Source organism: Choristoneura fumiferana, chromosome 22, assembly GCF_025370935.1.
Source record: "Choristoneura fumiferana chromosome 22, NRCan_CFum_1, whole genome shotgun sequence".
In the NCBI taxonomy this organism is placed as follows: Eukaryota; Metazoa; Arthropoda; class Insecta; order Lepidoptera; family Tortricidae; genus Choristoneura; species Choristoneura fumiferana.
Genome location: NC_133493.1, coordinates 7,529,023 through 7,556,772, shown reverse-complemented (window position 1 = coordinate 7,556,772; position 27,750 = coordinate 7,529,023). Strand labels below are relative to the sequence as shown.

Here is a 27,750-nt window from a genome sequence, read left to right as displayed (position 1 = left end):
AAACCTTTATACAAGCTTTTGTCAAACTTCACACAAGTAACACAAATATGAATGAGTAAGTTCCAGACGTGCGTCGAAGCTGACACACACACACACACACTTTTAATATTATTACTCAGTTTGAACTCAATTGAAATACAACCTAAGAAATGTCAGATTTAGAGTTTGATGGGTTTCTTTGAAAACGCAGGTTTCATCCCACCTACGCGTTCGCTAAAAATGGATCATCGTATTGTGGTAACAAAAACAATTATTTTAACAATTTATACCAGGACAAAGGATTCGATGACTTCTCGACAAACTTTATGATCTCTGAGGCTCAAATTACATTGAGGTGCTGTGAAATAAAACCGCTTCAAAATTCAATAAATTAAGCAAGAAAATACAACTTCAGACTGTGCTTTAGACGACCTGGTAAAGAACTAATAATCCAGTAAAACACAGATGACCTGGTGTAGTACCATGTAGTACTGATCGATCACGTAAAGGTCAGGAGTTGAATGGATGTGGGCGGCACAATTGTTCAATTTAGTGTGAATATTATAAATGCGAAAACCTGTGCGTTTGTGTGCGTGTGTATATTTTTAGTCATTATTTCACGCTAAAGCAATTAAAATATTGTCTTTTTACAATATAAGTTTAGACAAGAAAGAGATAAATTATCAGATACGCAATAGCAAAGCCTTAAGCCATAAAATACCCATATACTAGGTATATCAGTAGAAAATAAAAACTACTTAGAAGCCCACAATAAAACCTGTGGAACCGCCAAACCTCAACATTCGGCGCTCGCGCATACCGTGCCTTATCGAGAAGAATGCGACGATCGATCTCTATCAGGCTGCTCCTGCGCGTCAGTTGCCACGATTGTGTGGTAATGCGAACATATGGAGCTTTCTGAACTGTCTACAATTCCAAATCTTTGTCATTTCAAGTCAGAGCTTTGCTGCTACAGTACTCAGCCATAAAGATTGCACATCGGTCTTTGGAAAGAGACTCGGCTAATTTCGGCTTCGTAGAACGTTGTCACACACTACTTATGTGACGTTTGTCAGTCTTTGTACTGGTGCAATAGAATACGGACGCATTTAGATCAAAATATATAAGAAAGAGTTGTTGAAACCACCCAAAACATTAAATTGTACGATGGCATCTTTAGGAAAAAGAGGGAACTATCCTTTTTCTAGTAGTTGCAACAGCTCTCTATATATATCTGAAGTTTACATGTCATTAATTTGACGTAAACTAATAAGGTCCTTAAAGGTGCAGTATTTATTTGATATAAAACGTCACTTAATAAATACGATGATTATTGTCGTCGGTCCACCTAGTGGAAGGCCTGCCAATGCATAATACTTAACGAAGCTTAAGGCTAACTCAGCCCTATGTGTTCTGTAATTTCGAAACACCTTCATTCTTCCTCAATATGAAACCATTATTTAAATGAAGATGCAAGTTTAAACAATCGCGGTTCGCTAGCTAACAAAAGTTGTTAGACTATCAATTGTTTCAAAGATACCATCTGCCTTTACATCCCAGACTCACAGTGTAGATAAAGTTATTCATTCACCATGTTGAGTGAACAGGTATTTAGTGGGCGGATTACATAAACTTTACTGGCAACACTGGAGAAGGGCTGACAATGACAACTGATCGGAATTTTCTCGAAACCAGTTGTGGAATACTTAATTTGAATTAATGAGCCGATTAAGAATACAATTTGGTTATCTATTGGGACATTGTGAAATTGTTTTTATCTGATGCTGATTTCTCCGTGTTTATAGTATTATTTGAGGAATTTACGACTCGAAATTTAATAGGTTTTTAAACTGTTGCCATTACAGCGCCGATTAAAACTAATTTGATACATATCTTATATTAGATTTTTTGTTTTTTTATTAAATACTATCTTTATCTCAATTGATCAACTGAATTTGTTTAATTTCATCATCATCATCATCATACCAGCCGTAGGACATCCACTGTTGAACATAGGCCTCCCCCGTTACATCACCAATTGCTTTGGTTTTAAGTAGCCCGCTTGCCTGCAATCTGCATCCACAGTGAATACGCAGCTTTAACCAGGTCATGCGTATTGTCTAATTGATAGCTAAATTTGCCTTTCCAGTAAGCCTTGAGTATTTCATTTCATAGTCCACCGTACATATATCTATAAAAACACATTTATTATAACTAATGTTAAATAAAATTCCCTAAGCGCGTTAGAGAAACAATAAAAACCAAATGAAAAAAGTGTCACCATAAAATACCTCAAAAGTTGAACAATAAAATCAACATTGACAGTTTTGTCGATATTTCGTAAACAGTTTTTTAAATAATAACGGCGGAATATCACGCAGCGTGTCGCCTCGGTTCCCATGCATTTGTATGGCGTCCCATAGGCCATATAGTTAGTAGGCGAATATGTGTATATTAAATTGGAAAGTGTAGTGTTCGCCTACGCAGTGTGTGGGCACGACGCCTGCTAGCGTAGAGACGTGCCATGTTTGGCTTCCGGATATTTTTCGGCTAAAGATTACTGTCATGTCTCGTCACTAAGCAGTATTAATAAAAAAAAAACATACTCTTATTAAACTTGCAGTGCTTTGTTTGTAAGGTTGATGAGGTCAAATCCTGTGAATCGAATTTCACCCATTTCTAGTGATAGATATCGGATTGTAACTACAAATTTAGTTTAGCTGAAAATACAGCTACATACAAGTACAATCATTAACACATAAAAAATATGTAGCTTGGTCGTGTCATGATGGCCGTGATGGTAGTAAACACCTCGACCCGCGTTTACTCTTCACGCCGGAACTCAATAGCTGTAGCGCAAGCTGTTCTGCTTGGCAGTAGGATTATTGAGAAATATAGTATAGTGTTAGTAATCCGGACGCACCTTGCAAAAAGCCATACGCGCGTTTTGCTTTATCTACTTATTCAAACATTACGGAAACCAATATTAAAATTTTCGTCTTTCGGCTAAAAAAAACTCTACATCACTAAAATATACTCGTATGAATGAATCGACACTGATTAAAAATTAATCAATGGCCAAACAGGAATCTGTGTCAATTTCCGATGCAATAAAATTAACATATCGAGATTGTCAGAAAAGTTTAAGTTGGAAAATAATACAATTTTATTAGCGCTTCTGTTTGTAGAGTGCTATCGTGCTAAAAGGTTGGGCAAAGAGATCATAAGTAACTTATGGAGTTTCAATGTTATGTTGGTTTACGCCAATATGGTATAGAATTTGTGTTTGGCTGGAGGTCAATGCACTTGCATACATAATATTGAGTATGTACGAGTATGAATGTGAGAAACGGTACAAGAATGTTACACGGTTGATGCTGTAAAAAGGAGTTTTCATTTTAAGTGTGCCCTTTACCTTTTTTTAGAATTAGGTTCTTTGGGTTCTTCTTACTACATCCACAGGCCTCCTGTCAGGGCTAAGTGCGGATTGGGAACTTAACGCACACCATTGAATTGCTTCGCAGATCGTGCAGGTTTCCGCGCAATATTTTTCTTTACCGTAAAGCTTGTGATAAATTTCGAATGTAATTCGCACTTGAATTTCGAAGAACTCAGAGATGCGAGCGCGGGTTTGAACCCACGATTCTCTACTTGAAAGTCTCCTATTTCAAAATAAATGCGAAATTCTTATAAAAGATACGATAATATACGATGATCTAAGCTACTAGTTTTTAATCACCCGCATATATTTAAACATGCAATGATAGATGGCTCTTATAGCCATTAATGCCAAATCAGGACTAAATAAATAACAAATATTATGTATATTTAATACACGAGGCATGAGTGCGAGTCGTCAAATGTAGTTTGGAGCCTTATGTATCCGTGTTGTATGTTTTGCATAAATTTTATTGACACAACCGGTTATTTTTCCTTTGTTACATTTTGATCGCATCTGGGCCCATAAACATTTTTATTTCCATAAGATTCGAAGACGAGTTAGGTTTTTTTAACAGCTTTAGTTCGACACTTTGGCATATTTATTCGGTCGTCTAAGGCTGCGGCTCCACTGAGGCGGAGAAGAGCGGAGCGGAGAGGAGACGTGTATGATCGACCAATCATATTAGTTGAAATCAAGTTGAAAACTACATCTCGGATACGAGGTGTAATATGATTGGTCGATCCCTACACGTCTCCTCTCCGCTCCGCTCGTCTCCCCCTCAGTGGAGCTGCAGCCTTAGGTACCTATGTATGTAGTTACTTCACAAACTCTAGTGCCTACTATCTACGATATCGGTGTCTCAAAGATAATGGAAAATAAGGACGTGAGATCGTATTGTCCACAGATCTGTGGTATTGTCTAACGGGTTGACGTTCGCGCATTCTCCATCTCTTTCTACCCTCGGCTTATTCCATGTGACAGAAAGAAGCGGTGAAAACAAATGTGATTCCAAGTGTGTCAAACAATATTCACTATCATGATAATCCCATATTTATCTTAGTTTATCATAATGACTTGATAGTTTTATTTGATGTTATATTAAATCCCTTTAAACAGTTCAGTTAAGAGAGTCGGGACGTAATAATAAAAGTTAATGGAATTTAATGTGATATAAGAATCTAACAAGTAGGTATATCTTGCATCGGAGATAAGATAAGATATAATTTATGATAAGGTGAATAGAATAAAAATCTGTTTAATAGCTTAGCCGTGTAGACGCTACAATAAATATATTAGAAGTAAGTACACGGATAAATGTTGCTGCATTTACTATTGTGGTTGCTCTGTACCAAGCTTTTAGTAGATATACATACATTATCAAGTAACGTCTGAATCAATAATGGCATTAAGTACTTTACATTACGTTTCGATTTTCTACAGTGTTTACACTGTTTTAAATCGCAACGCTATAGCAGATCAGTGGTGTCATAGCCTTACTTACTGATGTCTTGGTGACGCAACGAATTTGATATGACCTTCTGTCCTGGGCGAGTGAAGCTATACCTACATATAAAGCGATTAATTCTAAGTACTATATTACCCCCTGAAATTACATTCTTTTACCACAAGCTAATACGGTGAAGGAAAACATCGTGAGAAAACCTGCACAAACCTGTGAAGCAATTCAATGGGGTGTGTAAAGTTCCCAATCCGCATTTGGCCCGCGTGGGAACTATGGCCAAGCCCTCTCATCCTAAGAGGAGGCCTGTCCCCAGCAATGGGACGTATATGGGCTGGGATAATGATGATGATGCTAAATAAGCCCCTGCAGAGCTGCATGGCGAACTACAGGGCAATACACCTGGTCGCCGGGGTCACTAGATGGCAATGTGGAGGGTCTGCTAGACTTCCTCCAGGAGCTACGCTGGCATGAATGGTGCTCTAATCTAATGTAAATTCACCACCTGCTAAAATGTATTCCTTATTTCTGCCCATTGTAGTTGCCTGACCTACCCCAAAAAATCTCTGTGTACTCGTATATGTCGGCGGCCGATCGTAAAATCCGCCAGATCACGAAATTCCTATCCATGAAATGGCGCCATTTCGTGATATGCCTAAAAGTTGGCCAGGCATATTACGATGTGCCTGAGAAACAATACGGCAGATCGATTAGAGCAACGCATTATACCGGGCACATCGTGATATTCCGAAAAAAAGAAAAATTTAGGTACGACGAGCGAAGCGAGTAGTGGTTAGTATGAATTGTAACCGCAACGCACGAGTCGAGCGAGCGAAGCGAAATCTATTGTGTTTTCTGTAGGTACTGCTTACTATATGTTGGTGTGCAATAAAGAGTTATTTTATTGTATTGTATTGATAGTGCCAACAGCTGACCTGGGCGCACTAAAAATGGGCGTCGTCGAGTTGCGGGAAACAACCCGCTACCTACTACCTATAGAATATGTTGTACTGTACAAGTATGTGTGTGTGTGTATGAATCCGTGCGTGAACGTACCTTTATTATTAGAAATGTGTTGCTAACTATACGATTACGTTACAACCACGGAGATATGGGAGTAGAAAACATACCTGTGTCGATTAGTATGTGTAAACAAGTATCAGAGCACTTTTAAATCGGGTGAGCACGGCTAAAAATCTACTCAAACTCTTATTCTCTTGAGACACTTGTGTAAATTTATACGAGCTCCTCGACCGCGTTAATTTCTGCAGCTGACTGAACAGCTCGCAAACTTAAAAAGAACGTCTGGTTTTATTTAAAACTGTCGTCACATTTTTGCACGGGTATGTGAGTAAAAATTATGATGACAATAAGGTAAACGTCCGAGTGCTCGACACGCTAGTGGCCAATAGACGACACCCTGCTCTCATCTCTATTGCTAATGACATAAGATTGAAGATGCCAACTATTGGGACAGTGACGAGCACACGTACGTTACCTTAATTGGATATAAAAATATTATTCTAAGTAATCCGTCAGTTATTTGTTCGATACACATAAAAATACATAATAGCAATAACATAGTCATATACAAAAATAAAACATTAATCATAATTATAATTAAAAAAAACAGTTATACAAAAAAAAATAAAAATCACAAAAAAAAGAGAATAAATTATATAATAAAGTAAAACAAAAGCTACTTACTCCATACCCGTCCGCATCGTACTTGGTCCAAACGTACCCATTACCCCAGCGGCATTGCCCCGTTGTATGGCCAACGAGACCCGCTGGACCAAGTACGACCCGGAACGGGGGTCACCTCCTCTCATCCGTCAGTTAGATTACTTAAAAATATTACTCGTAGACACGTATTTGTTCCTTTTGCCAATAAAATATTACGAAGATATAGCGCGTCAATGTTCGTGAGTGGGGGCCCCTTATTCAGTGGTACCACGAGGAAAGTCAATTCCTTCTCGACCCACTGGTGGTACAGTCACCAGCACCAATATCTGACACATCAAAACGTGCATAAATATCTGATACGACTCTATTCTAGGGCCGGTAGGACGTGTGAGATATTTTTGTACGCTCCGCTGTGGCAGATATTAATGCAGGTGACTGTACTATGAGGAATAAGGGCTGAAGTCACGCGAAACTTAAACATATTTTTTTTTTTTATAAAAGATAGAACAGGCTCAGATAAACAAGCGCCGCAAATACTCAGCTTTAACAAACTATCATGAGTTTGCGGCGCTTGCTTTCGAGACAATGGGTCCATGGTCGGAAGACACAAAAAAAATTATCAAGGACTTATCTACTCGTCTGGTTTTGGCCTCAGGTGACCCCAGGGCTGGCACTTACCTCTCGCAAAGATTAGGAATAACAGTTCAGAGAGGTAATGCTGCCAGTGTCTTGGGGTCAATGCCTGGGGCAGAAAATTTGGATGACGTTTTTATTTTGTAACATAGTTTAGTTTATAAATAGTTTTAGTCTTGAATGTTAGATAGTATTTATTGCTTTTCCTTGTTATTTCTTTATTGTACAAAATAAAATTTCAAAGATAGAAAATATCCTATATTTTCTGAAGATCTAATTGACGAACTAGATAATCAGCATTATTAGGACTCTAGCCTTATCCTTCCCGTATAATTTTAGACTGATAAGTTAGCTAAATTCTATACAGAATGGACCATTCACATCAGCACATAAAACAATTACACTAGATGAAATCCACATCGCTTACAAATTCTGTGCCGTGCTTCGACCAATCTCTTCCGGTGTGTCGTAAAAGGAACGAGACTGTTGTGAGAGAAGGCACCAGCGCTCTCTTATGACAACTACAGCTCCCTCTTAGATAAGAACAGAGTTGAACTTACAACTAAAAAAGAGGTACCTACAAAGGACCATGTAAAACCTGAAGCTCATTTGTAAACAAAGCAGCAATTTTTCCTCATATTTATGACCTACTTCAGCTTCGAGCCTGTAAATCTTTGCGAGCAATTTGCTCCCACTGCACAATCTGCAGGCAGCAGGCGTGCTTACATTATCCTTTACAAACATGATATGAATGAAAAGGTGAAAAAAAAAAACATCATAATCAGCCGTAGGCCGTGAACTGGTAGACCTGCAGTTGGTTCGCTTGGAAGCGGCCTTACATCCATCGTAAACCTGCGGCTTTAGCCAGGTCATCCGTCCATCTCGTTGATGGACATCGGTCTCTATTCGAGTACCTACTTTTCGGCCCCAACGGCCATCTGTCCTGCGTGCTATATGGCCTGCCCATTGCCACTTCAACGAGCTTCGCTGGGCCACGTCGATATCCCTCGTTCTTCTACGTATCTCCTTATTTCTGATTCGATGTAATGTAAATTTAAAAACCACAACACGCAATTTTACTTTCATACACGAACGTCGCAAATTAAATACTAGCTTGAAAAAAATGCAGAACTGACCGTATGACCGTATCATCTTCGTTGTAGGTAATCGATAAAATTTCTATTGTGTTGAGTAAATTGTTTTTAATAAACACAATCGACACGAGCTTTACGGTGAACGAAAACATCATGAGGAAACCTGCACAACCTGCGAAGCAATTCAATGGTGTGTGTGAAGTTCCCAATCCGCACTGGGCCCGCGTGGGAACTACGGCCCTAGCCTTCTCATTCTGAGAGGAGGCCTGTGCCCAGCAGTGGGACGTATATAGGCTGGGATGATGATGATGATGAAACACAATCCAGATGAATGTCAAGTACGAAACTGACATTCTACTGACGTCTAACGCGCTGACGTTCGGATCGTATTCTCCATCTCTTTCCACCCTCATCTTATACCGTGTGTCAGAAAGAAGTGGTGAGAACGATTGTGATTCCAAGTGTAGACAAAAAGGCCTCTGACGTATCCGTCTCATAGTACGAGGTACCCAGAGTTTCAACATCTAATAAGAATTAGCACGCGCACCTACGCTGCGGCAAACAAAGCTGCCCACGCGCCGGTGAATGGGCGACTCAATGGAGACCATTAGCATAATCCAAAGTTGGTTAGATATTCATAACTTGTGTAGTATCGTAGAGGAAATTGTATACGTGTGTCCTCTAGACGAATATCGATATGAAATGAAATGATATATTTCTTCCAGATATATATATTAATACCTACCTATGTACTTACAGTATAACAAACCGAATCATGTACTTGGGTGGAACTTTTGTGCTAGAAAAGGCATGTTGACATCCCATCCATACTTTTGTCAAGGCAAACGTAGTGAAATTTATTATTAAAAAGTGTGGATATTGATCTAGCTAGAATAATGTAACTTGGCACTAAAAGAAAAATCCTAAAATCTTTATAAAAATGACACACAATCTCGAATCAAAGAAGTAATCATTCATTAATTTCGTTTCAAACAAGCTTCGCTTTTAATTTTTAATCCAATAACAGATTGAACCTAAACTTCTATCTTATAAGGTTTCAATTTAAGATACGAGGTTGTAGGTATACCTATAGCCTTTAGAAATGTATGGCTCGGCTGGGTCGTACGTAGGCGCCTGGCCCATACATCCATCATACCAGTTTCACCAGATGAAAATGTGGGTGATTACATGAGTAATTAAGGGATTAATATAAGTATAGAGTGTAGGACTTTATCGAATTAAGTAAGTTAGTTATAGAATGCTGTGAGTTAAGTAGGTATAGCGTGAAATAAATAGCCTATTTTGTAGAGGTTTTCGAAAGACCAAGAGCCCACTAATACCGAAAAGGAATAAATGCGAAAGTTTGTGTGTAGTTACGTATATAAGGTATGTTTGTTACTCTTTCACGCTAAACCGGAGTAACCGACGGCCTAATTCTGGCTGAAATTTGGTGTGTCGATATCTGCAATAGCACATAGACTACCTTTTATCCCGATATTCTCACGGGATCGAAAAAAATCTCAAAAACTCACCCGCTGGGTTTAAAGAGGTGTGGCACGGTTGTTTTAATGTAACCTCAATAAAGACATCGTAGTCTTTAAAAAGTTGGAAAACCCCCGACTTTGTCATTTCAAAGTTCAATATCTCAAAAACAGCTAAACCGATTTTGATGAAACATGTCTAAGAACCACCGCTAGAAAACCTGCTTTCAAATAAAAACCGCATGCACATCGGTCCACCCTATTTAAGAGCTACGGTGCCACAGACACACATAGCGGTCAAACTTATAACATCCCTCTTTTTGCGTCGGGGGTTAAAAAGAGGGCTCATCCTATTCTAAAAACGGGAACGGCATGGCATTGAAATTCCTTATCCTTACTTACATCGTCAAAAATCATAAGCCTACTCCATAAAATGCTTAAGTTAATACTACCATTCTAATCTACCTAAGTAACTCCCTAGGTTAGTGAATTAAGCAGAGTCTGCCAAAGGCAAACGAGAGTTGAATCAAGAATATAAAACGTTGCTCGGCGGCCAGAGTAAACAATAACGCATAACACTAATTGGATGCCATTGAATACACATGCGAGTATTGGATCGTGTCAGAATTGTGTCGGAAATATTATACAATGCAGGGTTTTACTGTTGCTTCACCATAACTTATTGAAGACCATAAATCAGTACAGAAAGTTAAGGGGTTACCCGAGGTTTTCATCGATTTTGACAAGTTTTGAATCGTATCTCCTACTTTTGCACTACAGATAGAATTATAAGTCAAACGGCTATCGGTTCTCCAATCTTTTATCTCCATTTTGATTTACCGGATTTTGAAAAAAACGAATACATAATTTTGTATGTTATTTTTAATATTGTCTGAAAAAACACTTATTTCGTATCTCTATTGACGTGAAAGATCTAACATATACGAAATCTACATATTTGGGTTCGTCTTTGACGTCTCTAAAAACTGGTCGAGGGTTTTCATTTGAAACTAATTAACACAAAAGTTATGGCCAAAAAACCAGTTGAACAACTTTGATGCCAAATATCTCGAAGACAATGCACTTTGAAGTACATATGGGATACTATATTGCTTAAAGCCGTTGTTGTTAATATAATAAGCTACAAAAACCATTAGAAAACTAAGGAATTCAGATCGAAGGTCATTGGGGCATGGGATCCCCTTAACAAAAATGGCTATTTCTTATTATCATTATCGTCAGCCGGAAGATGTCAACTAAGGCGTCATATCGTCAAGTCACTAACTACTTTGAAAAAATCTCGTATCTCAAATCAATACGTAAACAAATTTGACCCTAAAAACAATGTTCATTAAGTTCACTCGGAAAGATCATTGATTTTGAGATACCAGCTTTTTTCAAAGTAGTGACGATATGTCAAAATCCGTCCAGCCGTTAAGGCTGCAGAGAGGACCAAAGAAACAGACATACATACATACCCGCATATATAGGCTCGAAAAATATAATTCAGTTCAATTCTCTCTTTCGGGTATTTGGATGTTTTTTGATTTTGATTTTTTTAAACAGTCGGGTTTTTACTAGAACCTTTGCTTGACGAAATCTTTGATTTTTTTTATGAATTATTTTTTGGTGCGCCAGACGGGATTCGATTAGGGGTAGTTAGTTACATAATACTTCGTTTTTTAGCATTAGAAAAAGGTTAAACAATCTTAACGAGTCTTTATTGAAAACCATTAAAAAAACAGTTACTTTTAGAGTTATGATACCAAAAGAATGTAAATGATCATGTCCTTGCTAATTGTTTCTAGGTATTTGCTGTGACTTATTTTTCAAAAGTGTTTTTCAATAAAAAGACACATCGAGATCGCTTACCTTATCTTTAATGCTAAAAAAACGAAATATAGCCATGCGTAATGTTCTGCTACTATAGATAAACATAATTCGTATTTTGGTTCCTATCATAGTGTTCTATCTTGTGTTGTGTTTTTAAGTATGTGTCTATTCATTTAATGTTATTTTCTTATTTTAATTAAATATACTTATTAAATTAAAAAAAAAACTTATTTCGAAGTCAACATAATTTAGTACCACTTTCGAATGTTATTTTCGAGTGACCATAACAAAAATCGGTCCCCTGTAGAACCTTGTGGAAACAATAGGCCTCGTTAGGCCGAGGACGGTTCAGTCTTATTGAACGACAGTCATTAGTATAAATTAACTGTTAATTCACTACCAAATCGACGTAGGCGTAAAATTATTATTGCTTATCTGAGCGTAGTAATAGAAAAAATTAAAACTTGTCCCAATTTAAAAAAAAAATTGTGTACAAAATACCTAAAAACATTTTAGTTTTGTTAGAATTAAAATGACAATAGATGTAAATTTTCCCCTAAACATACAACGTGTTATTTTTGACTTCCGATAACTTTAAGGGAACATTCAACAGTACCCTAAGTGAAAGTTTTCGGTTATAAAATAACGTCCCGATCGCGTTCGCGTTAAATTCTCAATTTGGATGGAAACACGAACAGCGCCTCTACAGGTCAAATTAAATTATTTTCTTCAAGACACTAGTGGCCTCTCTCTTACTCTTATTGTTTAAAAGATAATCAAGAATTAAGATGACTTATTAATCAATCAAAAACAGTGTTTCTAATCCTTATTACTAAAGAAATTAATAAATTCTGTACCTCTTATATGTCAAAAAAGCCAAGTACTCAATATTGATTGTGACAAAAACTTTACGTTATCCAATCTTTACAAGCTTTTATTTAACTTGCCCTGTTTTTGTGAGGTCAATATCTTGCAAGTTCATTTTGACCCACTTCTAGTGGTTGGATGGATTTGAAAATTGGTTGTATACATATTTAAGTTAGATGACAATTCAAGTATAGTCAACAAAATGAACAGTCAGTAAAGAAAGCTTGTTCTAAAAACTTACTAAAAATGACATTTTTGACAGAAACATATCCGTATTCATTGCCTTTTTTGCGTAATGCCAAGAATAAATCTTTCGTTTTCTTTCTTCAGTATCTACGCGTACTTTTAACTTTTTAAAATAATGCTTACTTTACTACTGGTATAATGTTACATTATCTGTGCCATACCTAATACACCGGAGGCTAGGAGGTCTACAGGGAGTGCCTTTTATACTGAAAGAGCCACAGGCTTGTAATAAATAAGCTTCATTTTCTCACAGAATTCGAGATTGCAGATATCTAGGTCATTGAGTTTAATTTAAACAAAGCTTCAGGTGATAAAAGAAAGGGGGTCTGTATTAATTCGCATAACGTATTAATTCTTTTTCTTACTGACATGACGTTATTTTAAGTCAAAATATAACCACGCACAGGACTTATCACGCTAACACACACGAGTAATATTATAAAATAAATATCATACAAAAAACGTAATTGTTTTGCCGTTTTTTGCTTGCTATTAATAACGGAAACAGGTAGACACTTGAAATATTCGCAAAATCTTTAGTTGTATAATCACTTTCTTATAACCAATGTTATCTCCTAATAGGTTATAAAATAAAATTACCATTTTAATAACGTAATTGTTTTCCGTCTTTTGCTTGCTATTAATAACGGAAACAGGTAGACACTTGAAATATTCGCAAAATCTTTAGTTGTATAATCACTTTAAAAATAAATAATTTAATTAAAATAAAATAAATATTTAAGGAGGGCTCCTATACAACAAACTTGTTTTGTTTGCCGTTTTTTGCTATTGTAGTATTGTCTAATGTTGTATAGATAATGGTACGGAACCCTTCGTGCGTGAGTCGGACTCGCACTTGACTTGACCGGTTTTTATTATCAGCTATTGCCGATTCGGCGTCGATAGATGTGGGGAGACCCTAATAGGGCTAACAATTTTAGCTTAGCTCCTTTAGACTAAGTAAGTGCCATCTAAGCACTGGCAGATGTTGTTCCGTCGCTTTAGTTAGAGAAGCAAGATTAAAATAATCCAGATTTACTTTTTATAAATTGTATTAATTATTTTGTCTTCCTTCTACAGAATCAACATTCTATCTCATAGTGCTTTGGTTTTTTTCTGTGAGTCGCGGCAGACACTGCATATGTCGAGTCCAGGGGTCGCGTCGGACATTGATGTCTGTCATGTGATATTTTAAAAACTAATGATTAGTACGTCATTATTTCCGTTAGACCTATAATTTTCGAGTTATTTCCAGATAATATTTGCAAGAAAACACCCTAACGATTTGTAGACGATTCTCGTATTCTGGCCCCGGGTGAATGTATGCTCACAGACACATAATGTCCGCCATGACGTTCAACGAGTAAAGAATACGCCAGTTCCAAAGCCGACAATTATAGATAGCACAGCGTGTAAGTGCCCATGTCATCCTAACTGTGTTTGGCCGAGTTACCCAAGTCCGCCAAGTCTGAGCCGACAGCCCACTAGGCCAAGCCGGCCAAGTTTGTCGCGAAATAGCAACTCATGTCAATTGGAAAAACTTCGGATCAGTTTGGCTTGAACTTCGGTGTTGCGGCTATTGGATTAAAATAAATGTTCGCAGTGTACTTGATAGTTTAAAATTTTCAGAGGTGCCCGGGTTTGAACTCACGATCCTCTGCTCCAGAGCCCATACTATAGCTCAGAGTTGTTGGTATTTATTATGGAAGATTACTTCCCATCAGATGACCGCTTGCTCGGTTGCCTTTCCCTCTCATAAAAAAAATATAAAAAAGATTATTCTGAATGAATTAGAGTCATGCTTGTCTTTTTTCATTCATTTTCATTTCATTGTGTACAATGTACGTTACGAATATTTGCGCGATTATGTGTTTCCCCTGTTACATACTTATTTGTAACTGATATTTTTCATAGGTCTAACCACTAGGTTACCAGGGCTTCTTTCAGAGCGGATCAAACTTTATAGCCAGAAGGGTCAAATGAACAAATTCTAGTTATGTTTTCGCAAATAGAACATTACAATAAAACTTAAATTCTCCTTAGTTTAGAAAAATCTCTCCGTTGTCCTAAGCCCAAGGCGGGGGAAGGGGACAAGTCCCCGTATGACTACGTTTATTTTTTTATATATTTATGACCATGGAGATTACTTAACAGCCGCCCCTCGTACATTGCTTGACCGCAAGCGACTTCGAAGTAGTCAATCAAGCGCAGCAATGTAACGTCTTTCACGAATTTTCTCGCAGATCTCAACTAGCTTTTACGGCATGACTTCTGTAACCACACACGGCGTGTTCGCGCCCTCATTACTTGGGAAGTATCTCCGCGCTGCCTAATAATTAACGGCGCGATTATACGCTAAAGCTTTTAAGCACGCGCGCGATATTGCGTCAGGGACGGAGCTGGGTGTGGAGAACTCGACTTCAGGACTTTTGTTGCCAGTTCTTACATCCATTGAACCCGCAGCTTAATTCACGTGAGATCTTCAAGTCTTCATTAACGTTGTGTAAAGAACACCCGTGCCAAATGTTATATATAAATTAATCATCATCATATCTAATATCTCAGTCTAGACAATTAGACATAGTGGCTGAGATTTCGAGATTTAATAATATTAATTAAGTTTATGTTTTCACTTGGCTCATAGTAAAAATACCTTACTTACAGACTAATATTTGCTAACATACATAATTTAACATGTCTACTCGTATATCCGATTGATAGTTTCTGTGAGAGGCTGTTGGTTGGCGGCTAGTTGGCGGTATCGTAAGGTCCACTTTGAAAACTTTGACATTTGTGACACGTTGGTTCACAGACTAGATACTAAAGCCCGGTTTAGACTTGCAAGAAAAATCGTGCAAGTTGCATTAGATTGCGAGGCCGTTAAGCCAACGAGTTTGTAGTGGTCAATCGAGCGCCGCAATGTAATTGCAACTTATACAACTTTTCTTGCAAGTCTAAACTCGGCTTAAGAGATAGTATTATTTATTTATTAACTAAATGAGCTAATCGCAAACAGCGATATTTCATCAAGAAACCTTCACACCACCCGAATATCGATATGATGTCCTCCATGTCGTGTCCGACAAAGGCGAACCTTTAGGCTTGTTTATTATGTGCCCGAATAGGGCTGGCAAAGCCAAACTTAGTCTTAAAGGTCCTATTACAGGGCGCGCAATGTAACTGACCACTACCATTATACGTGTAAGTGTAGGAAGGTCTCGGGCGGGTCTTTATAGTAAGACGTTTGGCATCCCGGTGTTCCAAGCGATGCGTCCCAAAATTTGCAACAGCCTTATTTACAGAGCTGCGCCATTCCAGTCTCTGCTTCGCGAGATCTTCCCAACTCTCACATGGGATGTTATATGCGGTAAGGTGGCGCTTTAGGACGTCCCTGTAACGCAAGAACTGGCATCGATATAAAAAGTATCCTATCAGATATTCTCAAGAACCAGCTCATAGCGGGAAACACTTATCATTGGCCCAAGTTATCAATGACATAAAAACAGGCAAACGCAACTGCCCTTGGACATAATAATGATCGCATCTTCAAATTCCGCCCAAACACCGCAACCGCCCCTGTAACGCATCGACATAACACGCTATTAACAGCATCATAAACAGTAAGTTATCTCTTACGGGCACTGCATCCAATCACAACGCTCCCTGGAGGCAAAAATAACCGCCACCTCCATTGTACCGGCCAGAAACAAAAGGCTTCCTGACCAGCAATTTATGCTCTAGAACTTTCGGGGTTTTCTGTTTTAGGATTTTAGGCACTTTTACATCTATAATGTAGCTTGCACGTTAATATAAATTTATGCTGCAGCACATTAAACTCTGCTAAGTGGGTAGTAAAAGCGGGTTTTGGGTGGCTGTGTTAAGTGCATGGTGTGTGAAGCACTTTTCTATGGCATTAGTTATTGTAGTAAATGTCCAATGTGAATTTTATAAATTGAATTTTGTTTTTATTGTTCGTTGTAGTACCGGCAATATACACATTATTTATAAATCTCAGCTGTTTATCTACATATAACGGTTCTTGGGATTCGGCCCTGTGATAGATACGGACGGAAGGTAAGGTTCCGTTCGTATCCTTGGGTACGGAACCCTAAAAAACGACGTCTTGGACATACATGACATGACTTAAACGGCAGTTTCTATGTTTTTTTTTTGGTGACACGACATCAGGTAGTTACTTTCTCACATTAAACTATCTCATCATCATCTTAATCAGTCGTAGGACGTCCACTGTTTGGACGTATTCCTCCCACATAAACCTACAGTTTGCTTTAGTTGGAAGAGGCCAGCACCCACCGTGAATCCACGCATCCACGACTTTAACCAGGGCATCCGTTCGTCATTAAATTATCTAACGATATTTTGGGCTAGAATTTATTTATTTAGTAAGTAATTTACATTATTTTGTACAATTATGAGTTTACATACATAAAAAAGAACTAACCTAAGATATCTTAACTAACTATAACAATGAAAATTATAAAAAGAATACCCCGTCTAAATACGATATTTTTATTTATCTTGTTTTTTCGTTACTAAAGCTCAAAACGTGCGAACATTTTGTAGTAGAGAAGTAACTGGGTAAAAATATTTTAGTATTTTTTTTTATTCGACTGGTTGGCAAACGGGCATGTGGGTCTCCTGATGGTAAGAGATCACCACCGCCCATTAACATCTGCATCTGCGTTGCCAACCTAGAGGCCTAAATGGGATACCTCAAGTGCCAGTAATTTCACCGGCTGCCTTACTCTACACGCCGAAACACAACAGTGCAAGCACTGCTGCTTCACGGCAGGATTAGCGAGCAAGATGGGTGTAGCAATCCGGGCGGACCTTGCACAAGGTCCTACCACCTGCAACGGATACGAATCTCTACAAGTCAATGACGGTTTCTAAGACAGCAGTAGCTTAGTGTATTTTCCCCATGTGGCGGCTACGTACCGACGATCGAACGCTCGATTTACGTCTTCGAATAGTAAACGAATGTTTTGTGAAAAACGCCACACTAGAGGCACAGGGCTACTACGAAAGTCGAAAACTGAAGTTCGTGTCGTTCCGTCCCTCTGACACTTATACTATTGAATACGAGAGCGAGAGGGTTGGTACGATACGATACGATTTTCGAATTTCGGAGTAGGCCCTCAGGCTAGTTGATGCTAGTATCGTAAGGTCTATTCGACAACTTTGACATTTATGCCACGTTTATGATTGGTTAAATAACTACATGAGCCAATCCTCACAAGCAGAGGACCGTGGGTTCAAAGGGCCGTGGTAGCCTAGTACTGGTTTGACCCACGGCCTCTCAAGCAGAGGATCGTGGGTTGAAATCCAGGCTCGCACCTCAGTCTTTCAAAATTCATGTGCGAAATTACATTTCAAATTTACCCCGAGCTTTACGGTGTAGGCAAAAACTGCACGAACCTGTGAAGCAATTCGATGGTGTGTGTGAAGTTCCCAATCCGCGCTCTGGGCGTGTGAATACGGCCCGTTCCCTCTCATTCTGAGAGGAGGCCTGTGCCCAGGGATGGAACATAAGTATATAGACCATGATGATGATGAGCTAATTGCAAGCAAGACAGTAACATCAAACGGACCTTTCGATACTGACGCCATCTAGCGATATTTTGCCTCAAATTCAAATTCAAAAGTAAGCCTCATAGGTAAGTTACCTATGCATTGCGAAGCTGATGGTTGTACAGTGTGTACTCCAACTTGAACTTGCAAGTAGGCATTGAGTATGTTTGCCAATATGGTCGTTATCGACGCCAACCATTCCGTTGAATCACAAAGCGGTAAAGAGCCACTTGGCTTCCCGTTCGCCCTTCTCTTTCCCACATAAGTATAGTCACCCACCAGCACCAATATCTGACACAACAAGCGTGCGTAAATATCTGATACGACTCTATTTCTAGTGCCGGAAGGACGTGTCAGATATTTTTACACGCTCCGCTGTGGCAGATATTAATGCTGGTGACTGTACAGTGCTTATTTTTATCTAGGTACTTTATTTATTTACATTGCTGGGTATTAAGTCACAAGGCGTTATTATAGTTCTCTAGGCTGGCAACGATTTTTAACCGATTTCAAAAAAGTATGTGTGATTAATATTTATTTGTCTCAGACGTACTTTGCGGAGGTCCATATCAATGAACTAAAATAATTACTTACCTACTTTGCTCACCCGCGACCTTATGATGCTACGTACGTTTATGCAAGAAATATGTGCTCATGCAGTTCTTCCATCTCCACACAGTAAAAACACACACAAATCCCACATTACACTGAAGCGTTTCGAACTCAACCAGAGCTCATCTTCAGAGCATGACAAGTCTAACACCTAGTACTCGTAGCTAGCATGGTGAGCGCTTGTGTTGGTCGTCGGTCGGCTTTATATTCGAGCTCGCCTTGAGAAGGAACTTTAGATTGGTTCGAAATATTAACTGCTTAATCTAAACATGTGAGTAACCATGGGTACCTATCCAATTTAGTATTCTATATCACATTGCAGTTTTATTTAAAGTGACCTTGTTTAGACGATTATTTTTTCATTTTATGACTTGTGGCCAACAATTACAATTTTACATAAATAGGTAGTTAATGTAATCTAGAAGAGGAAATAAAGAAACATATTTTCCTTAGCGTTTAATTTATAAGTTTAAAATAGTAAGTAGCACACATCTGCCTATTTGTTAAGTTTAGTGTCGAAATGTAGATACATAGGTTTAAATTAACATGTGTGTCTATTATTCCCTCCATTGCTGCTTCAACATGACAACATTCGAACTATCTCATACTTAAAATTCAATGTATACTTAATTTATTCAAAATTCAAAACACTCACGTGGTCGTTAAGCGAGTTGTAGGAAAATAAGCCTCATCAGTCTGATTTGAATCTTATCACGTACATGATAAAGTTGTTTTTGTATCAGCGTATGTAAAGGCCAGACCACAATTGCGAAATGTCAACGCGTTGGGTCTATTATTTTCACCCACGCTGTCATTCGTGCCATAGGATGACACGGTTCTATCTAACATTAAAGTGAATTTCTGATTTGAGTCCTACATTTAAGACGTTAGAGCTGAATTACTACTGACTCCGCATAGTTTGATGGACTTTTTGAATGCAGGGTCGTAATTCGAATGTTGGGAACTGGTTAGAAAAACGTTTTCATAAAATGTTTTTAGCTTTAGTCATGTTTTAGGTAAATATTTAAACGCTAAATTTTAAAATGTGCATACGATTTTCAAGGACTGCAGTGTACCTTAGTAAATTTATTGTTGTATGTTTTCTTAACGTTTTGATACATAGGTACCTACAACCCGCAATAAAAAACAATAATATATCTTCACAAAACAAATTGAACAACTTTGTGTGCATTGTCATAGACTACGAGTATTTGGTGAATGAAACATATATATACATAAACAACTCTATAAAGCCCTAATTCCCTAACCCTACCATAGATTCAATACATATAAATAAATAAAGTCGGGATGTCTGTAGGTCTGAGAATAGGATGTACTTAAACTATTTTTCACGCTTCTACGTGGACGAATTCGCGGGCAACAGCTAGTTTTTTTTTTTAATTATTGTAAAAAATTTGCGATAGACAAATATACTGAATCTATTTTGACTTAAAAATTGCGATAAAAACCCTTATCAATGGTGCCCAGTTAAGCTAACCCAATAACCTATCTGTTGGAATTTTTCGGGTGAATTTGAAGACACCGTGTAAGTATACCTATTATGCGGTGTAGGGATGCAACGATACCATTGAGATATCGATACTTTTACTCGATACAGTATGGTCGTAAGGTATCGATTACTCGTGTCGAATCCATCGATTTTGAGAAATTGATTGGTGTGTGTGAAGTCCCCAATCCGCAATGAGCCCACGTGGGAACTATGGCCCAAGCGTTATCATTTGGAGAGGAGGACTGTGCCCTACAGTGGCAACGATTGACGATTCTATGGTCAAGGTAATAAGAGGGTAGTATAAATATATAGATATTTTTTAACATCAGCACCACGACCGCTCATTCATTCATTCAATCGTTCGTTCATTTATTTCAGCTGCTAACTGTACCTAATCACGGTCCAATGAAATGTTATCCTTATTTAGCTACCATATAGCCAACCACCTACCGACCAGGTAGCCAAGTGGTTAGAGCACCTGACTACGAAAGTTGAGGTCTCGGCTTCGATCCCCAGCCGGGGAAGAAATTTGCATGAGTAATATGAATATTTGCTCTCGGGTCTTGGTCGTCTTATATGTATTTAAGTATGTATTTATCTATATGAGTATGTTTATTTGTTGCATAGTATCCATAATACAAGCTTTGCTTATTTTGGGACTTATTACTACTAACAATACACTAGCAATAGGTACGATTATTTAACTTTCTGCCATCCTGTGAATTCTGAAACTCTTGCAGAAGTACATCGATAAAACACGCCATTACAGAATAGTCGTTCATTTTCAACTTCTATATCGATCAACGATTTATAAAACTTCGCTGCATGAATAGCCGTCTAACAAATACAAATAATTAGCTTAATTATCTCAGATCAAACGCAATTAGCGAATAGAAGCAAACTAATGGCTGTTTTCAAACATTTTCTTAACACTAATGAGTTAGTCATTCCACTCACCTTTCCACTCTAATGACTGCGCATTGTCAACACCCACCGAGGCAACACAGTCACAACACTACGCATGACGTCACTTCCTAGCACTCCATTCATAAAATAAACATCGAGCATCGATATCTATTGCAAGCACTGGCCGGAACTAGGATTTGAAATTCGGAATTCGTCAACCAATCGGCGCACTTGTCACTTTTTGGAACACGAGTCTATGCTTTTTGTTTTTTTTTGGGACGTATCTCGCGCCTCGCGCGTGTATAAGGCCGGTGCGCATGCACGTTTGAGCACGCGCCGCAGCCTCCGTGGTCGCCCCCGCGATTTTTGACGCGTGGGTGCTAAACCGGCAACCGGCTCAAACTCAATTATTTGCGTAATATATCTACCTAATAAAACTTCAGTCTTTATTTATGCGCAGACGTCCAACGACAGCAGGGAACCGCATGAAAATGGCGATCTTTCTTTATAAGCTGATGTTAGAATTTTAAATGAGTATCGAATAATGCATTGGACATAAAAAGCTATCGGCGGCGGCTAACAATATTATGTGGTGGTTGGGAAGCGAGTCGGGCTCCTCCTTGTATGGAGAAACGGGTTCGTCCACAGTCCCACACGTTTCTACTTTTTGCCGTTCACTGTAGGAAAGAGGACTGACTGTCCAGTGTAAAATGAGCTTTTTCGCCCCCTGTTGGTGCAGGGAATGTAAGTGAAAACTGAGTAACAAAAGGGCATGCGGGTGTCTGGCGTGGCTGGGTGGTCGGAGGAAGGAGCGACGCTCGGGCCGTGCGCTTGCGCCGCGTCTTGTAGCTCATACATTGGCAATGGACTCGTCGGAGTACCTGCTGTAATTAGATGACTCCTAGGGATACAAGCGAAGGAAATAGATCTGGTGTGATAAACTTGGCTATACGATGTTGGTTGCCGTTATTATAAGTAAATGAATTGAAGAATAAAAGTAACTTGCCTCTATACTTGCCTAAGTATCTGTAAACTAAATTTCTAAAAGAGACAACTTGATTTTAAAAAGCGGCCAAGAGCGTGTCGGACACGCCCGAAACAGGGTTCCATAGCCATTACGAAAAATTTAGTAATATTTTTCAAAGCATTTCGCATTTTATACGGAATCAAAGTCAAAGTCAAAGTCAAAATATCTTTAATCAATTTAGGCTATAACAAGCACTTATGAATGTCAAGAAAAATCTACCACCGGTTCGGAAAAACCTCTGCTGAGAAGAATCCGGCAAGAAACTCAACGAGGTATATATATATTTTTTTTTTTTTTAAAACAGATTTACAATATTATTAAATGATATTATTATGTATACATCACAAGTATTTAACACAACTTTATTTTTAACACAGTAGGTTCGCTATTTGAAGGGATCGCTAATGCGGATCGGAATTATTTCCAAATATCCCTGTCCATGATATAATCATTAACTTTATAATACGCCTTTGATATTAATGTCTTCTTGACAATAGATCTGAATTTTGTATCCGTTTCATTTGTAATATTTTTTGGAATTTTATTATAAAAACGTATGCAATTTCCCAGAAAAGACTTTTTGGTTTTAGCCAGTCTGTAAGATGGAACTTTAAGCTTCCCTGTGTTTCTAGTAGCCTTTGGCTTATCGACGTTAGTGGGAAAATCACATATGTTCTTCCTAACATACATGATTATTTCAAAAACATAATCTTCAAAAAAAAGAATCTTCCAAGTTTAGGTATATTTTATACCTTAGGCTGCTAATTACTCTTAAACTACTAATAATTCTCAAGAAAACTTAAGCGTTATAGTTTTCCTTAAAAGTTTGATATACTTACTACCATCCTGAATTATTTCAAATTTTTCCACCGGTTTAGATTTTAGAGGGGGAGAACGCTCGATTTTAATGAAAATTTGCACTTTAAAGTTAAATATTTTACAAACAAATCACTGAATCGAAACGGTTTTAAAAGACCAACGATATCCCACACTACTAGGTTGGAAGAGAAAAAAAAATCACCCCCACTTTATGTCTATGGGAGGTACTCCAAAAAAAATTATTGTACCATTTTGTCGGCATACTTTACATATATATATTTGTGCAAAATTACAGCTTTCTAGCATTGATAGTCCCTGAGCAAAGCCGCGGACGGACAGACAGACAGACAGACATGGCGAAACTATAAGGGTTCCGTTATTGCCATTTTGGCTACGGAACCCGAAAATAACAAAATGGTACAATTGGCTTTATGAATTTTAACGCTCCTGCCGTTTTTTAAAACCGATACCTCAGTTTATAATTTTATTAAATGCTTCTCTGAATTTATAAAGCCCACCTAATCGTCAGTAAAGACTTTAAATCCGTTTATACACTCTTTTTAATCAGACAACGCCTACATTAACTAATTCGAAGTAACTATTTAAAATATTGCTACATGATTGTATAAGGCGTTTATTTTTAAAGTAGTGATGGGCTTAATTATCTTTGTTATTGTCGATAAAATAAAATCTAGGAATATACTATTAAACGATATTTATATAATGTTTAAAACTTTTATGATTTTTACTCATAATTAGTATCAAAATCGGCACTTATCACTGTTTTAGCGGGCGTTTTCAAAAAAAAAGTGTACCCTTTCTTTTTTTTAATTTTGGAAAAAATATGGTTTCTCTCCAACAGTTAAAAAATGACCCAAAAAAAAATTACAGTTTTACGACGTTTTATTCATACACTCAGTATGGGTGTGACAAAACCGACTCATTCATAAAATTTTGTATAAAAAAAACATTCATTTTTTAAACGATCGGAATCGATTGTGCTTTTGGTTCTGAGTAGGAAAAACATACGTTTTCCAAAATTTCAGAAAAAAAGAAAGGGTACACTTTTCTGAAAACGCCCTAGCGTGATAAGTCCCGACTGTGGTCTTAATTAAACGGTATTTATTCTAACTCTAGGTTTGTATGTCAACAACTCAAAACGTATTGTTTTAACCAGTCAAGCAAATTTTACTACTTGATATGAGAAGTTAAATTTAGAAATTAAACATTATTTTAATAACATTGTCTTATAATAAATTCATTCAGTTTTAAACTATATGACAAGACAAGTCAATGTTAGGGTCAACGTGGTTAGATAAAGTAAAGTAGATACTTACCTAACAAAAACAACTTTGCGCAGAAATAAATACCCTCATTAGCTCTTAAGCCTATTCAGCTTACACATGAAAATAACTTACAAGTAGTGTACATTGCGGCACTTGATTAATAAAATAAAAACTCGTAGGTTTCGCAAATTTGCATAATTTTCTAGTAGATACAGTTAACAGGGGTTTCGGTTATCAATGAATAAGAATGTTACTATGCTGCTAAACATCCTAACTAATATTATAAATGTGAATATGAGTAGGTATGTTTGTTTGTGTATTTGTTTGTTTGACACCCTTTCAAGAAAAACTGGTTTAGATTAAATGTGGTATGGAGATAGTTTGTGATTGTGACCTGGAAAGAACAGAGAGTAGTTTTATCCCGGTTAACAGCATAGTTCTTGGGGGTTTGAATCCGGGCTCACAACTTTATGTTTTCCAGAATCTATATGTACCCAAAAAGCACATCTGCACTGGGAGCATAACCACTGTCAATCTGAGAGAAGACCGTGCTCACTAGTAGGCTGATATGAGCCTTTTTTAACCCCCGACGCAAAAAAAGGGGTGTAATAAGTTTGACCGCTATGTGTGTCTGTGTGTCTATCTGTCTGTCTGTGGCACCATAGCTCTTAAACGGGTGAACCGATTTGAATGAGGTTTTTTTATTTGAAAGCAGCAGGGCTACTACGAAACTCGAAACTCGAAGTTCGTGTCATGCGGTCCCTCTGACACTTATACTATTTAATACGAGAGCGAGAGGTACGGTACGATACGAACTTCGAGTTTTGAGTTTCGTAGTATCTTGCGGGTTTTCTAGCGATGATTTTTAGACATGTTTTATTAAAATCGGTTCAGCCGTTTTTGAGATATTGAACTTTGAAGTGAAAAAGTCGGGGGCTTTCTAACTTTTTGTTGGTTAGGTTATTAATCAAATAGTTTTTACTTTTTTGTTTGTATTATTTTTGATGCACAAGCATAACTTGAAAGTGAATAAATCTTTTTTTATAACATAATGAGATCAAATACACTGTGTGACAAGTGAAAATTTGGTTCGCGTGGTAGTGTTAACTTCAGGAATGCTATGTTATTTCCACGGTTAATTAACTTAAGCCTTGGATTATATATAAACCATGAAATCCTGTACTTAGCGCTCTTCTTGACATGAAGTACGTTAATTTGCTAAACGAGGTTAGTAACTCTTCAGAAAATACTTTACAGAGTTCTAAGAATATCAATAAACCAAAACTATTTACCTTGGTTTTGTATGCTTTCATATGGGATCACTCCACCAAACTGCTTCTATGTGACAAATATGTAAAAATATGTATATATAAAAAAACCGTCTCCTAAAATTCATGTAAATAATATTTAAATATAATTAAGTCTGTTAAAAACAATTTTAAAAACGACTGTATACATGTGTCGCGTAGACGTAACTAATTTGCATCCACAGTGTCGAAGTTCCAATGTCATTGTTTCCGCATGTAGTTGAGTGCAATGAAAACGGATTAGAGACAATAGGTCTTGAATTAAATTTACTTTATTAAGGGCATTCTCCTCCATATTCCTGGTTAACGCATCTTCACAAAGAACCGGATAATCCCGGGAGTCCCGTATCCGGTCCCAGTCATTAATCAATTTCGTTTGTAAACAATAGGTACCTATTAAAGCTGTTCTGTTTGACTGAACGACTCGTGATTCACGATCGCATTATTGACAGAGCGGCCGTATTCGTTGCGCCAATATCGATATCACTGGCCAACACTAGCGAGCTTCAATCTCACTCTTTCTCACTTAGTGTTGATGCGTAAAGGTGAAATGAAATTTTGCTTTCAAATAGCATTGACGATTGACATCGTAAATGCGAGTGCTGAATATTATACTGGCTATAGCCCTATAAAAAAAAAAAAAAAAAAAAAAAAAAAAAAAAAAAAAAACCTATACTACGAAGTGAAAAATTCGAACTTCGTATCTGACGCTAATATTATGTAATACGAGAGTGAGAGGAATGGTACGATACGAACTTCGAATTTCGTAGTAGCCCCCGAGCATTAGTAGCTGGGCTACTACGAAACTCGAAACTCGAAGTTCGTGTCGTGCGGTCCCTCTGACACTTATACTATTTAATACGAGAGCGAGAGGGACGGTACGATACGATACGAACTTCGAGTTTCGAGTTTCGTAGTAGCCCTGCAGTACCCCGTCCCGTCCCAACTGACAACCGGGCCAATTAAGTAGCGTACGACAATATTACTCTGCTTTCACTGTATTTTAAATAAGCTTTATTTCATTCTTAATAAAGGCTTTTTTTGAGAAGGGAATTAATATGTAGGTAGTTATCATTCTGAGCAGGGCAATTTAATTAGGCAGGGAATTCCACTCTTTAGCTACCTATGCTAAATAGAATATGATAGAATAATATTGTTATCGTTAGAATAGCCCGTCATTAATAATTTGATCAAAATAGTTTACATTACGGTATAGTATAAATGAATTAGATGAAATGACTACATGTCACTACACTAAAACAAACAAATAAGATAACAACTGTGATGTGTCACAAAAGGGTGGAGTTATTTGAGGTCAACCATTTTTTGGTGTTTTTTGTTACAACGATCAACATTATGAATGTGGGCAACGATCAACTTAATGAAATAAGAGATATCTATGAATTTCTCTTTTCTATCTAATTTAATGCTTTGCGTTAGATAAAGATTCACATTATCCGAACAGCAAATTTTAGGCAGCAAAATTACAAAAGAAAAATTAATAAGAAAATCAATGACTTTACTTATTACTCACCCTTAATGACTAATTACTTTGACTTATTTTGTACAATAAAGAGTTTAAATACATACCTACACAAAAAAAAATTGTACCTAAACATAATTGAACTCCGTTTTTATAATGAATTATGATTTTTCGTTTTTCCCCAAGTTCGAATCGGGCAGTATCTTAAAGGACTTCTCAAAAAAGGCTTTCTGTATCGTCATTTTTCTGAACTTGTAATAAATTTTAAACTAATATGAGTAAGACCATAATGGTACCGCGTCGCACCAACTCGGAACGTAATCCGAGCCCGCACGATTCCGCTGACTTCCCGTCGACCGATCCCTACCTACCTACAATACACAAAACGCAGCATACGGAGAAAAGCAGTATTACAACTATAACTGCATGATATTTTCACTAACCAACCATTTTATTACGGGTCCATATCAGCTCGCATACTTATTGGA

At 37.6% G+C, this 27,750-nt stretch overlaps 1 protein-coding gene across 1 annotated transcript in view; it reads right to left on the bottom strand.

Moving 5' to 3' along the window:
* Nucleotides 1–21,816, bottom strand: part of LOC141440543 (uncharacterized) — a 124,470-nt gene extending 102,654 nt beyond the window's left edge. The window contains exon 1 of the mRNA XM_074105085.1: nt 21,392–21,816. The gene's annotated coding sequence lies outside the window, so the exon portion shown is untranslated. The remainder of the gene's footprint in view (nt 1–21,391) is intronic.
* Between the last annotated feature and the right edge of the window lie 5,934 nt (nt 21,817–27,750).